The 15,186-nt window shown below is 52.1% G+C and overlaps 1 protein-coding gene across 2 annotated transcripts in view; it reads right to left on the bottom strand.

Annotated features, from left to right (window-relative positions):
* Positions 1-5,965, bottom strand: part of DUSP8 (dual specificity phosphatase 8) — a 41,486-nt gene extending 35,521 nt beyond the window's left edge. The window contains exon 1 of one of the 2 annotated variants that reach the window (XM_054067074.1): positions 5,841-5,965. The gene's annotated coding sequence lies outside the window, so the exon portion shown is untranslated. Of the gene's footprint in view, positions 1-4,957; positions 5,381-5,840 lie in introns of those variants that run through there. The other variant, XM_054067073.1, reaches the window with a different exon arrangement.
* Positions 5,966-15,186: the final 9,221 nt, after the last annotated feature.

The following is a 15,186-nucleotide window of genomic DNA, read 5'->3' as shown; positions in this document are numbered from 1 at the left end:
TTCTGCCCAGTCAGAGATTTGCATTTGGGTTTTTTGCAGCAGTCAAACTTCACCTTGGTGTGCAGGAGGTGTTTTGTCCCCTTACCACCCCACAGAATAATTCACAGAAGCCCCAGGCTCAGTTTCAGCTGGAAGCTCATCTCTCTGGTCACCCTTGCTGCCCTGCTGTGTCCTTCTGCTTTTCCACCCACAAGGACAAACCTGAAGTATAGGCGAGCAGGTAAGTGTGGAAGGAGAGCTGCAGGCTTGATTGGCTTCTGGGGGTCTCAGCCCTGCTTAGCTAACAAAGCTGCACGGACATCGCTGCAAGGTCCACCACAGCAGCAAAGCAGTTAATGTGTTTTTTTCACACGCTAGCTCAGAAGTCAGCAGTGCTGCACCTTTCTCTACACCAGTCCCTCTACGTCAACAGCCTCAAGTGCAAGTGAGCTCAGGCTGCGCCTGTCCGCTCCCCATGCAGGGCTGCCAGCCAAGGCAGATGAAGATGGCATGAATAACTCCACTCAAGCTACAGCTCAAGAAGGACCAGACTGCCTTTGCAAGCTTGGAAATGAGGGTTATTAGGAGCAATGCAAAAACAATCAGATGCTGTAGATACTTCTTGGTTGCTTCTTTTCAACAGCACTCCTCATAGACTGATGGACCCTCTTTGTTTGGAGCAAAGATTGCCTGGCATTACCCAAAAGGGGCTGGATTTCAATGGGAGATGCCTGATTTAAGCAGATGCAGGTTTAATGTGTGGAAGGGCTTGACTTTCTTGACCAAAAAAAAACCTGTACTCACCTAATAAACAGACTGAAATTTCTACCAGAGCTTCTGCTGTATCAGCTGAATTACCATGTGCTAGCTTTAGACAGCTAGTCCTTAAAAGACTAAATCCCCTACTAAAAGAAGAAAAAAGGAAAGATGAAAAGCTGTGGATGCAGGCACCGTGCATCTACATGCCAGTATGAGTAATGTGGGGTCAGCAGAGATGAATCGGAAAGACGCACTGTATCATTAGCAGGGCTGAAGGATGCATGCTGTGTAGTGGAAGATGCCACGGTCTGCTGTCATTGAAATCTCCATACAGGATCAAAGCAGTGGTCCATCCCTCACCTTCACATCCTCTCACCATCACTGCCTAATAACAGGTATTTTACAAATCCTGGAAGAAGCAGGATGGTGAGTATTTATGGAGTAGTCATGGAATAATTTAGGTTGAAAAGGACCTCAGGAGCTCATCTGGTCCAACCCCTTTCTCCCTTAAAGTACAGAACAGGTTGTCTTATCCTTCTGGTCACCAGTTGACTGGTACCCAGTCATCAGTAGGCTCAGAAATTATTCTCCTCATAACTTGGCATGCAGAAATACTACACAGAGAGCCTCTTTTGCAAATTGCTACAGCACCTTGAAGGGCTCTGGAGAAATTCCTAAAGAACAGAAGGTCTCTGTCCCAAGAGACCTGAAGGCTTAGTTTACAAATACATAATGATGCAGAGAAGTCATACACACACACACATTGGGTGGGTAAACAGGAAATGTGAGGCCATAGCAAAGAACATGGGAAAAGGCCTAAGAGGATTAGGAAGTAAAGAAGGACCAAGGAATGGATTTCCAGCCCTAGATAGGTGCTGGGGATGCTCTTAATTTAAGTCAGTACAAAATGCATCATTTATTCCACCTTCATGCAATACAGTTCCTGCATTTCTGTGCTGTTATTGCTCCCTGTTCGCACTAGGAAACTTGTACCAGATCAGCTTCCACTGAGCACCTCCAGGTTCTTCTCCAATCCCAGCCTGGGCTATGACTTGCACCTAATCTTCTGAATACCGATCCTTCCAAGGTACTGTGCAAATGAGCACTACCTGCTACTTTTGGAAAACGTAGGTCCAGAGCAGCATAAAGCCCACAGAAGGCTTGTGGACAAAGCAAAGGAAGACGCTCCCTCCACAACACTCTAGATTACTCTTCCAGCTAGGTCTAGAAAAGCTCAGAGGCAGAGCCAAATAGCAAAAAGATGGAGCAAGCCACTCTATAGGAGCCATGGCAGTTTGCACTATAGGCTGGGCAGGGCTCCATGCCAACACAGCCCTCCCCTACTCTTACTCTCCTTGCTCAAAGTAAAGATGTTTGAGAGCTAAAAGAGCCTCTCGGACAGCACAGACCCAAAGGCTTGGGGGTGAAAGTCTACAAGTATCTATTGGGAGAGGACGACCTAAGACTCTTGTTTTCTTTTCCATGATCTCATGCTAAAGAGGAGACAGAGTGACGAAGGCTCCCACTGTGGCCAGAGCTTGGTATGTGCCACCATCATCTCAGCTGCTGGTCTGCTTCTGGCAAAGCATCTCTCCCATGGCAATGTGGCATATGCCACTGTCTCCCCTTGTCAGAAGAGCAGGCAAAGCCATTAGGCCATCACTGGGATTCAATACACCTCCTGCTGTCCCTGCAAGAATCTGCACTGCCACTAATCACACTGTAAGCTTTGCCTGGGTTTGAGGGCAGCCCCTGATACCATTAGTGCAGAGCATCTTGGCTCAGTTTTTACCACCCTTGCGTTTCCCTGGCTGTGTTATAATCCTGCACATGAAATACACCCAGGTCTCCCGAGCAAGCTTGAGAAAATCTTGAGGGGAGAGCCTGTTTAGCTTCTTATCTGATGAATGCTCCCAGGCCATGCACCTCCCTTCCCCAAGCCTGCAAGTTATTACATCAGGTGCCTCCTTCCCACTCGGCATGAGGCAGGACAGGTGTATCTTCAGAGAACAAATGTAAAGCTTGAAAAACAGGTTTTAAAACCCAGAGGGTATGGGGATGTAGAGGATTGCGTTGAAGCTTCCCTCATAGAATGATGGCATCACTGCTGTGGCTGCAGGAGTTTCTCTGCATAGCAGCATGGAAAAGAGCAGAGTGAGACCCAGCAGCTGCACTTGGAGTACTGGGAGAACCAGGGTGTTTCAGCAGCCATCACCCCCTTAGTACTGCCATTAAACCCAGAGGGCAAAAAGGTCTACAAACTCTCCTAGTGCAACCAGCTGTCCTACCAGGCAGAGAAGTCAGAAGCCACAAGCTCCTTCCCTTTATCACCTCCTTCCCTACAACACTCAGTTTGCCAAACTGTTTCAGTATGACAGCAGCATCCTACGAGCTTACACCATAAATCAAGGCTGCCAAATGCTGGAGCATCTCCTTTTCTTCCTTCCATCCCTGACAGTGCTAACATTCTCTGCACCTGCCTGTGCCCAGGGCTTTGGGAGCCAAGCTGCACACTGGAGAAGTTAACCTCTGATCCCTAAGAACAGCCTCGCTTAAAGGCTTTTCCAGAGAGGAACACTGCCCTTTTTCCAGAGAGGAACACTCAGAGATAACATACTAACATACTCCCTATCTCTTACGTAGATTAAAGCAGCTGGTGCAGAAGTACGGGGTAGTGATGTAGTGGGGACTTGCTCATATTCATGGCAAGAGAAGTTATTTCAGAAATTCAAAGCCATAATGGGTTTCCAACCTGTGGGGAGGTCTGTTTGGGGGATGTGGCGGCAGTGGGAAAAGCTAGTTTTCTCTCACCTCCAAGGATCCAATTTGGCAATATGGGATGGATGCTACTGCAAAGTCCTACCCAGCCCTCAGGGGTGTTATGGTAGTAATAGTGGTAGTAATAGTTGCATTTAATTTCAGGTGAATTTAAGCTCTCCAAAGGCAGGCACCTCAGTAGCTTTCTCAGCAAGGTGCCTGGCACCCAGCAAAAACATGCTCTGCAGACAAACATGGTGCAGCATTTGCAAGAATAATCTCCATACAGAGCCCCCAGCAAACGCTCCTATGGACTCTGGCCACTTTGCCTAGCTCTCCCAAGCGTAGCTGAGGCTAGATTTTAAACAGCAATGCTAGATCCAGGTTTTCTTTCTCTACTCCCTACTCTGAATCAAGGCAGGGAAAACTGAAAACCATGGGGGGCAAATCTGTTGGGTTAAAAGCCTTTTGATGTGAGATGCTACGATCTCAGCTAGGAGACCCTCCAGCCCTAGGTTTGTGCTGCTTGAGTGCATTGCCGATGGGCTGAGGGCAGGAATTTCTGCCTGCTGCCATTGGAAAGAGGTGTTTGGGCATCCATCTGCTGCTCACGCACCCAATTGTCCTCTCCGGTCCCAGCCATTCCGACAGTCCTACACATCAAGGCTCCGCCAGCATGGCTGTGCCAAGTAAAATTCAGGACAACATACCTGCAAAGCCCCTGCAGGCATTTTAAAATCCCAAGTACCTTCAGCTATGGCCAGGAGGGTTTACTGGGTGCTGCATCTTACTACATTTTGGAAATGGTTACATGCAAAACCAAAGCAAGTGTAGGAACCCCCCAGCCAGACCCAAAACCCCGACAAACCTCTTCTGCAGAGAGAGTCCTCCCAGCATAAATGCCCTCTAACACTGCAAGCAAAACCCATCAGACAGAGGCAAAGCCCAGCCCTCAAGTGCCAATTCCCATGCATTGACTCCTTCCGAAAACAAAGCTCTCTGCAGTCTCGTGTGGGTGCATAGGCAGCCGTGCCCCAAGCTTTTTGCTTTAGCGCAGGAGGATGAGACAATGCAAGTAAATATTAAACACTGCTCCATTGGCAAGCTGCTTTCAAGGTTAACATGGCCCCCGGACTGCCAGGCGCAATCCTCAGCACTACCTGTTCAGGGCTTCTTGGATATCCTGACCATCTCCTGGGGCAAGTCTGCCTTTATATCCCAAATCAGAGGGAGATCAAAACCTCCACCATCTATTCCTGATGCATTTGTCATCAGTAGCTGCTTGGGACGGGGACGGTCTACTCCACACCTGCTTCTGCAGCACCCAGCTCCCACCATGAAGCTATTGATAACTACTGCAATATGAAAGACAAACACATCCGTGCCCAAAAAAATCAAAATATCCTTAACAGAACATCACCGCACCGCGTTCTTCCTTCTAACGAAACCGCAAATTACTGACCTGTGCACAGAGCTCCCCCAATGCAAGCTGAAGCACTGACATCAGCTTTCGCTGTTGCTCAGGAATTTAATTCTGGGGGAGGAGAAAAGGGAGGGGGGAGCAGGAAGGAGAAGGAACTTATTTATCAATAAGGGAAATAACCAGGATTTTTTAAAAACAACCAACGCTCGGCACAGAAAGCGACATTTATCACTAAATAACAATTAAGGGGCTGGGGGTGTGTGATTAATCGGTCCACGCACATTAGGGGAGACGGAGGGGATTATATTAAACGGGCAGCTTAACTCATTAATTGCTAGCAGTGCTTTTGGAGCCGCAGCAGTGAAGTGTTGCATGAAAACCCCCGCTGCTGAACACATGCCGGCTCCGTTTAAACGCCAAGGACACAGGGCAGCACTCCAACCTCTTTCATCATCAGAAAAACCACAGCGCTGTTAACACCGGCTCCTCAAACGCCAGCCCTCGGCCTCCGAGAGAAAACCCGGCCGCGCGCGACCCCAGCGCGGCGGGACAGCGCGCGTCCCCCTCCTCACCTGCACCGCAACCGTACACCGACAAACCAGAGTGGGATTTTCAAAGCCCCCCCCCCCCCCACACACACACACACACACACACACACACACACACACACACGTTAGAAAGCAAGCGCAGCGCACCCGGCATGCGCGGCCGCGGAACACCACCCCCCGCCCCCCTCCCCACGGCTGCAGCGCTGCTCCCTCCCCGCCGCAGCCCCCCCGGTGTCCTCCTCGCCCCCCTCCCGACACGCTTCAACCCCTCTAGACCCGCGCAAGCGGAGAGACGCGCAGACGCTCGCGCGCTGCCAGCTCCGCACAGGCGCTGCTCCCCCCCCCTACCCCGGAGCGGCGGGGGCTGCACTGACCCGGCGGGCGGGGCGCGCGCTCTCCGCTGGCGCGGCCGCTGCCGGCGCCGCAGGGCCCGCATGCCGCGGCGGGCGGGGGGGAGGGGGGAGCCGCTCCGCGCTGCTCCGCGCGCCGCCGGGACTGCGCCGGCGGTGATGAGGTCATGCCTCGGGAACGGGGGGGCCGAGGGGGGAGGAACAGCGCTGACGTCACCCGCAGGCCAATCAGCGCGGGCGGCGCGCGGGACAGGGTGGACGTCAGCCCCGGCGGGCGCGGAGCGGCGCGGAGGGAAAGAGCGCCGCTCCCCAGCCCCGTCCCATCCCATACCCCTCCCATCGCATCCCATCCTGTCCCGGCTGCGCGCAGGCTCCTGCATTGCTGCCCCATCTCATCGCACGTCCCATCCCAGATGCACGAAGCTCCGCGCTGCTCTCCTATCCCGTCCCCTCCCATTCCCTCCCATCCAGTCCGGACGCAGCTCCGTGCTGCTCTCCCATCCCATCCCATCCCATCTCATCCCATCCCATCTATCCTATCTCATAGTGCGCAGCTCTATGTTACACCGTCCGCGTATTGCTCTCCCGTCCTTCCCCATCCCTCCATCCATCCATCCCATCCCATCCCATCTATCCTATCTCACAGTGCGCAGCTCTATTCACCTCCGCGTTGCTCTCCCATCCCATCCCATCCCGTCCCTTCCCATCCCCTCTATCCTATCTCATCCCGGCTGTGCGCAGCTCTATGCACCTCCGCGCTGCTATCCCATCCCATCCCATCCCATCCCATCCCATCCCATCCCATCTATCCTATCTCATCCTGGCTTGCGCCGCAGCTCCGTGCAGCTCCGCGCTGCTCTCCCAGCCCAGTCCGGCTGCGCGCAGCTACGCGCTGCTGCTCTCCCATCCCGTCCCGTCCCGCCCCATTCCCTCCCGTCCCGTCCCGGCTCCGACGCAGCCCCGCTGCCCGCTCCCACGGGCCCGCGCACGTGCCGGCAGCCCCGGCCCTGCCTGGGTGCGGGGCTGCGCGGGGCGCTCCCGTGCCTGATGCGTTTGGGTGGTGCCCTCTCGCAGGGAGATGGATTACCCCGCGGACAAGGTGGTCTGAGCAGCAAAGGGCTTTTCGGGGGGTGACCCTGCTGGCCGCTGAGGTTTCTCGGGACACCTGCAGTGCCTCCCTGCTCCCAGGAAAAAATGGCATTTTTATGGGGTTTCTGTTCATAGGTGGTTCCCAGGCTGCTCTTCTGGCTTGATGTGGGCAACACTGAGCCTGGAGGCTCTCCCGCAGGCAGGGCCACCCATCCCTCCTGCCTGTGGGCGCACCCTGCCGCCCTACCTCAAACACCCTGCTACTGAACTCGGAGCAGCAGGGTGGCTGCGGGACGGCCTCGCAGGATCTGCTTCCTCTGAAGTGCCAGAGCTGGGGAAGGACAGACGTAAACACAATGCAATCTCAGAGAAGGACATGGCAGAGTGTGGCCCAAAACTGAGGGTTTCAGCGGGAGCCTGGCCCAAGGATTGGCTACTGGCTGGACAGAGCTCACCTCCATCTTGCCGCAGGGGCACCAAAGGGCAGCGTGGCTGCTCTGGCTAACGCAGCAGGGTTTTTTCTCTGTCGTTGGACCTGGCCTGGCAGCTTCATCTTAGAAACGGATTAGGATTTTGAAGCTTAGGTTTTGCTGGTGCTTAGGAAATCAAGGGAACCTTTCTCCCTGCTGATACGGATGCCGGATGTTTTAAAATTAACTCTCATCTCTCTGGACATGAGGTTGGCATCTTGCTCAAGAAGAGTGTTGAGCTCCCACAGTTACTGGTGGCAAAGTCTTGCCCAGAAAGGTCATTTCTTGTAGAGCACCTGAGGTATAAAATCTTGGGATGCTCAAAAATCTCACTCTACCTACTGCATAAGCAGTGCTGAGTTCGTACGTTTCTCCTGCTGCAGAAAATCAGCTCACCCAAAGCTGTCAGCAGGCAAACTTTTGCAAAACCAGGTCTACTCTACTGAATTGGCATAGATTTCAACCTAGTTACCATATCAGTGGCAAGGTGCTGGGGTAGCATGGGTTCTTGCTCTTCTAGCATCTCTGGAGCACTTGGTCTTGGTGGGACCAGGAGCAGGAGCATGCCCAGCATGACTAGAACAAAGCTGAAGTCTTTCTTCCATTCTGCATTTCCTCCTGATTTTCTCGCCCAGCTCCCTCCTTGCAGCCACATAGAGTGTCCCAGATGGGGAAAACCTAATAAAGACTATTCTTGCTTCATTTTAGGGCTATTTTTTTTCCACTGCCTGAGACCCCATTTCAGGAGTAAAATAGAAAAAAAGGGGGGGAAAGAAATGAGTTTGAAAATCCCAAAGCTTCCTCGTAAAACTATTATCTAGGCAGGGAGCCATGAGCTTGCAAAGCCTGTGGAAGGAAAAGAATTTCAACAGTTTCATTCCAAACCCTAGTTAAAATCAATGTTTCCAACCTAGGGCCTGGCACATTGCTGCTGAATGAGCATTACAGATCTGTTGTTGGAAGATTGCTCCCCAGCTGGCCCGTGGCACAGTACAAGGGAGGAGTGCAAAGAAGGAAATAGGAGAAGGATGCTGGGCTGGCAGTAGGCAAGGCATGGGAAGAGACAGAGGATGGCGTGTCCCAAGGGACTGCCAAGCACTTGCCTTGGACTGTTCATTCCAGCAAGAGGCTGAGATGAACTCTCTCTTAAACTTTCATCTCTGGCAGCCTCTTCTCAGCCACCCCACAGGCTTCCTGGTGCATCCTTGAGTGATGAGAAACACAGGAGATTTGACCCATACCAAATCCCTAATGGGAGCAAACATGAGGAGATGCTCTGACACTGCTGGGGACCAGTGAGATGCTGGTTCGCATGGCTGGCAGGAGAAGCTCCAGCCCACGAGCCAAGATGAGCCATGCATCTCTCTCACGCCCACTGCTTCTGCATGAGGTGCTACAGCCAAGCCCCTCGTGGGGAGAAACCAAAACAAATGATTCACTGCTGTTAAACTGCTCCCAGGATCACAGGGGCTGGGAGCAAGCAGTGAGAGAGGCTTGCAAAATCTCACCTACCTCCCAAAGCCAGGAGCTAACCCTATTTAGATCCCAATCCTGTTCGACCTGAAATTCTGACATTTAGGTGCAGATCTGTGGCTACATGGAAGAGAGCAGCCAGCCTAAGTGAGGATAGCACTGTGAGCGCACCTGGTTGGCTCTTGGTGGCTCAGGTGCACTGACCTGGTGAGTGGCGTCCCTATTTTCCCCATGGGAAATTAAGCAGGGAGAGCTGGGGCAATGCTGTTATGGTCAGGCAGTCAGAACAAACCAGCCTCATGCCGTAATCTCCCATCTAGCAGATGTGGAATCTATTGTGTCAGACCATGGGCTTGGCATCCCCCCCTCACCGTTACAACCATCGTGAGCCAAGCAAAAATTATGCAGCAAGTTGCTCATTGCTAAAGGCAACTGCTTTATTTTAGGTAAAGCACTTAAAAAATAATTCACTCCACTCTGTTTTTTCCTCTTTCCCAGCTTCCAGGCATGTTTGAAGATGGATTACATCCTAGCTATATGTTTCAAATGAGAGTTACGCTTGTACAGGTAATAGTTCTCGCTAAAGTGTTTTCCAGGCCCCCTAATTGCCATGGCAGGCCAAGTGCGGAAAAACACGATGGAGCCTCTTGCATCCTACAGGGATTAAAATCAGAACCTGATCATGAAGGAAACTAGAACTAGGAAAAGGAAATTGCTGCCAAACTAACTTTCTTATCCATCAAAAAGGAAAGACTTTTTGCCAACCTGCATTTACCTTAAATGCCAAATATTTTTTTTTAACCTTACCTGTTGTTCAGACACAATTCCTTGCACCACAGGCTGAGCCAGCCTCCCATCGCCCTTGAGCCGGAGCACTGGCTGTGGTGTAGGGCACTATATTCCCACCTCAAAATTGTGCTGATAGATGAAGCCAGGCTTGACCCTTGGGCTGCTTGATGTGGCTTTGCTTCTGCCAAGCATGGTTGTTTCCACCATGCACTTGCCTGTCACCTTCTTTGCAGTGTCCTGGAGATGGGCATGGTAAAGTGCTGGAGGAAGGGGTTTGCCAGGCTGCCTGTCGACCCATTTTGTAAGGAAACATATTCACTGCAGTGAACTGTGCATGCTACCGTGGGAAGGGCATTGCTCCCCTCTTTGACTCCTGCCCATGTGCTCCCCAGGAGCCAGGACTCCAGCTCACCCATCCCAAGGCTAGGATGAAGCCCAGCAGATTCCTGGTGATTCCCAGCATGCTGTCTCCTGCAAAACCCCAAACGGTGTCACTTCATTAGCAAAGATAGCTGACATGCTTGGGCAGCCAAAAGACACTTCCAGCATCACCAGGCAGCTGTTTTTCTCACAGAGAGTGCTGTCCTGGATCTTTCTGTTTTCCCAGTAGAAATATCTGCCTGTGCGCAATGTGGCTCAGCACTTGCAGGGTGTGGAGCTGCGCGTGCACATTGCTAAAGCAGCTACCGTGCAATTAATTGCAGAAGTAGCAGGCTGGAGGGCTGCATGCTGTGCCATTCAGCTCAGTGCATGCTGCAGAAGCATTCATTCTGTGGCTCCGACTGTGTTGTGAGGCGCTCCTGCCAAAGGGAAAAAAAAAAGTCATCTTACATTGAGTAAAATCCCTGATTCCCTCCACCCTGGACGTATCTGAGAAGAACTGGTTAAGAGCATAGAGATGTGCCAAACTTGGGACACAGTTACTAAGTACTGGCATGATGGGTCAAAGTCAGGGATGGGAGGGGTAGGGGAGTGGGACCTTTGCACCAGTGCGAAGCAATCGTGCCAGAGGAGTCAAGGCCAGTGGCAGCAGCTAAGCCATGCAGAGGCTTTGCAGTAACACCCCTTGGGTGAAGGAAGCATGCCTGCCTGCTCCTTCACCCTCAGTGCTGAAACAGCTCGCCATGTCGGCACACAGGTGCATTTGCCCTAGACAGCGAGGGTAGACAAATGGCCTCGGTGTGCCTATAAGAGGTCTTGGGTCTTATTCTCTCCTCTGAAGGCAGTGGGAGAGGGACGAGAGAGGGCAGGACTAGGGGAGAAACACTGGGTGGTTTTATTTCAGTATGTCCAACTTTTAAAAAATAACCACTGCCCAGTGCTCTGGGGAAAGGCATGGCCTTTCTTCTCTGTATGTAACTTGGAAATGGGAAAAACATTACCTCAGGCCAGAAGGCAGCACAGAGTTAGGCTCCATGCAAAGGTCCATCAGGCCCAGACCCTTTATCTCTACCTCGTGCTGGTTTTTGTTAGGCTCCTAACCAGTTGCTAGGTTTTTATTGTTTTGTGTTTTGCTTCAATCATTTTCACTGATGAGAGCATCTGCTGCCATCTGTGCCTCCCCCTTCTTACCCCACTCCCCGGCAGGGCTGCGCACTGCCATGGTCTGCTTGCAGAGCCCAGCACTCTTCACTATCCAGCCTGTCACAGGCCTGTGTCACAGGCCGTATTCTACACAGGCCTGTGGCTTTTGGGGATGGAGAGAAGGGAAGAGGCAGCTCCACTAGCACCCTGCTCTTCACTGGTGTCTGCTGACTGTTATCAGCATTGCTGCAATTGCAATGGTCACAGGGTGCTACAGTGCCAAGGTCTCAGAGTCTGGTGGCACTAAGCAAGGCTGCATTTCCTCCTCTGAGAAGCCAACAACCAATGAAACAGCATTGGAGGGGAAAACAGAGGTGAAGGGACTTTGGTTACCCAGGACGTCAGCATATGATTGAGAAGAGAGGCCAGAGCTACTACCTGCTGGCACCATGACTGCCTCCTGTCTCACAGAGCACATTGGAAGCCGGGTTATGATGCAACAGCTCAATGTTCGATTTTGCTGGTGGCTTACACACCCCACAGAAGAATAGAGGTTGCCATTAGCATCTTTCTCTGACTGTTAATTTGGGTATCCAGGCTGAAGCCTGCTCCAGCCCTGACTCATATGCTTTGCCTGCACACCTGGCAGCTCACCTCCAGCATCTGAACCAGCAGATGCTGGCGCTGTCCTGAAAGGTCGTTACCTGAATTATCTCAAGCTCACCGTTTTTATTACCACCAGCCCCTAGATGCAGAAGAGCTGTGGGGTCATGTTTACCAACCAAACCCAAACCAGTTCACCCCAGCTGGGATTTGATGCACTGTTGTCTGCAAATTGGCTCGGTGGCATTTGCGCAGGGGAGGCATCACCAAGCCCTGCGTGGCAGGACTGAGGCTGAGCAACGAGGCTTGCATAAGTGCAGCGGTGTTTGCTCACACACGGGCTCGACGCCCATTAGCGCAGCAGTATTTGCTCACACGTGGGCTTGATGCTCACCCTGACGCTGTTGGCCCCCAGCTGCCTCTCCCTGTGGGAAATGTGTAATGGTGCCCAGACCCTCGCATGACATCTGTCCTGGCTGGCGAAGGGGCACAACCCTTGCAGGGTGCTGGGGCTGTTGCCTCACCCCTACCTGCTCCTGGCTGGTTCTAGGGTGCAGTGAGCCACCCCACACCCGCTTCTCGCACTAGCCACTGCTCACCCCGAGCAGCGGCTTGCACCTCCCCGGCCGTGGGGCTTTGGAAGTGGGAGTGCCGGCAGGTCGGGATAAGCAGGGACGGCCTCCTGCTCCCTGCTAGGGGCTAGGAGCCCGAAGCCTCGCGAGCGGCCCAGAGGCCGCGAGGATGGGCGCGCGGCGGGAGCTGCCGGCTGCGCTGGAGCGGTGTAAGGGGGCCCTCTGCTGCCTCCCGGCAGGGCAGCTCCAGCTCGCTTCGGGCATCCTTCACTCCGTGACCTCTTCCTGAGTGCTGGGGCTGCCGTGAGGGTGCCCCGAAGCCGTGGTATCTCTGGGCGAACGAGCCCCGTTCCCGCAGTATCTCCTCGGCGGGCAAGCGTGCCCCTCGCCAGACTCGGTGGCCTTTCCCCGTGCTCACCCCAAACGGCTTTTGTGAACCAGGGGCACAAAACCAGCAGCTGTATTTTAGGCACCATCTCAGAGTGTCGACTAAAAGTGAACAATCACTCCCCCACCTTCCCCATTTCTGCCCTGGAGCTAAAGAGAAAGTAAAAAGAAATCCTCATCGAGCTGTCATCCTTGTTTTCCTGAAGGAATACAATTAAATCTCTAGATGGCAACATGACCATCAGATCTTCCCCATCTCAAAAGATGCTTCTCAAGCAGCATTCGGCTGTTCCTTTCTTCCACCCCCTCCTCTTGGTTTTCCTCTCCGCTGCTGAGTGCAACAGCGGCTGTGGTTTCGCAGCCAAAAAAAGGTGTGATTTGGAAAGCGCAATGCAACATTCTGAGTGGCAGAAGTGAAAAGGCAGAGACGTAACTCTCAAAAGCCTGCCTTCTGCTGCATCAGGTGTCAGCCTTGGCAAAACCCTAACTTCTAGAATTCTCTTGCAAAATTAAAAAAAAAGGGAATTTGACTACTGCCTTTCTTTCCCTTGTTCCTTCAAAATGAAAGAAAAATTCTTTCTTTCACTTAACAGCACAGTTGGTGCAATCTGGGATGTACCTACCTGCCAGTATAGGAGGGATGCATTTTTGCTGTCTCAATTCAGGGTTTTCCAAAGCTGGCAAGATGAAACAAATGCTAAGCACCTTGATGATGCTGCACGTGGAAAACCTCTGCTTGAATAAATGAATTTTTTTCCTTAGCCAAGCTTGGAAATCTATGCTTTCCCCACCCAATTTCCCCATTTAGGGGTGTACTCTCCTACTGACAACTGACATGAGTTTGGAAAGGCTCCAGTGAAATGAATGGAGGAGAGGCACTAAGAGAGAGGAGAGGAGAGGAGAGGAGAGCACAGTGGATTTGCTGCTCCAAAACCAGAGCTGCAGGTGGAGCTGAGTTGAGGGCTGTGTTGGAGTTAAGCATCTGCCTAGGGTGGGTCATTCCATCCTCCTCTCTACTCTGTTCTTGTTTGAGGCAGGTCTGGGTGGACCTCTGACCTGCGGCAGCACAAGCAGTTTCAGTGTTCACACCTCCCACAGCATGGGCAAAAAAAAGTAAATATGATGGTTACGAACAACAGCCCACCCTCTCCATTCATAATGGTTTATGCATGCAAAAATGCTGCAGAGTCAGTTCAATATTCCCCCTGGTTCATTAAACCAGCTTCCATTTTCCTGCAGATAAGACAGTCCATCAGGGGAAGGGATGATGGTAACTCATTTGTCACACTTGTTAAATGTAGGAAATGCTGGCTTTGGGTCACTTCCAATTTTGTGTCAGCTCTGCCTTTATCTGAGCAGCCCTGCGCCTGTGAGCCAAACAGCGCAGCTCTCTTCTGTGTGGCACAGGAGATGGGAAAGGTGACACCATCCTCGCAAGGTTTTGCAGCATCAGGGGTCTTTCTGAGTTCAAAAGCACTTGCAATATGGCTCCAAGGGGTCCCAGCTCATAGAAAGGAATGCATCTGCTGTTGCAAGAGGTTCCAGGCATGTTGGTCCTGCAATAACCTAAACCTGTGGCTTTGAGATCCTGGCACTGCAAGCAGGATCAGCCTGTGTGAGTTATCCCCTAAGCCCATCCTGTCGGGCTTGTGTTTGGACTGCAGAGCTTGAGAGGTACAATGAGCACTCAGACGGTGAAGAAACTGAGTTCAGTGCAGGTACATGAGGAGGGAAGAGGTAATGCAACCTCTCCTCTGTGCTCCTCCTAACCCTCAGAGGATTTCAAAGGTACTAGTCTGGATCTTGCCTAAACTAGCACCATCCCAATGGGCTTTAATTTGCTCCAGTTATCAGGTGTCAGTCCAGGGTGGCTGCAAAGCAAGTGATTTTGGCTGCACTCTCTTTGGAGGCATTGCCTTGCCACCATGATAGGCCATCTTCTTCCTCTGCCACGGACGAGAACTGGATACAGCCCCCAGATATGTTGCAATGGAAATGCTGATGCCTATGACTCTTCAGATCTTGCTTCAGGGAAGGGATCAAGAGGTAACTTAGAACTTGGGAAGAGTCTTGACCTCTAGATGAGTGATCACAGAGCTGAGATACCTCCCAGGGCACCATGTACTGCTGTGCCAGCAGAAACCTCAGTGCAAAACAGATCCATGATCTAGTCTGGTGCGGAAATGCCCTCCAGTGAGTGGGAAGCATGTAGGAATTCAGGTCATTCTGCCCATAGCTTCCCTCATAAATGAAGCCCAGCCAGGATTAAGGTGTGAAGCCCTGGGCAAGAAGGAGGTAGCATCTCATAAGACTTTCAGGGAAGTGTCCTCATGATCTGTCCCCATAGCTCACTAAGGCACAGCCTCTCTGAGCACAGCCCAGACACAGCATGTTGATTTAATGACACACTCAGCAGAGGATGAAGTGTCCCATGATGGCTCGTCTGCATTCCTCATCTCTTGC

This window comes from Cuculus canorus, chromosome 5, assembly GCF_017976375.1.
Source record: "Cuculus canorus isolate bCucCan1 chromosome 5, bCucCan1.pri, whole genome shotgun sequence".
Taxonomy (NCBI): domain Eukaryota; kingdom Metazoa; phylum Chordata; class Aves; order Cuculiformes; family Cuculidae; genus Cuculus; species Cuculus canorus.
Note: the sequence above shows the minus strand (reverse complement) of the source record. Positions and strands in the feature narration are given on the sequence as shown.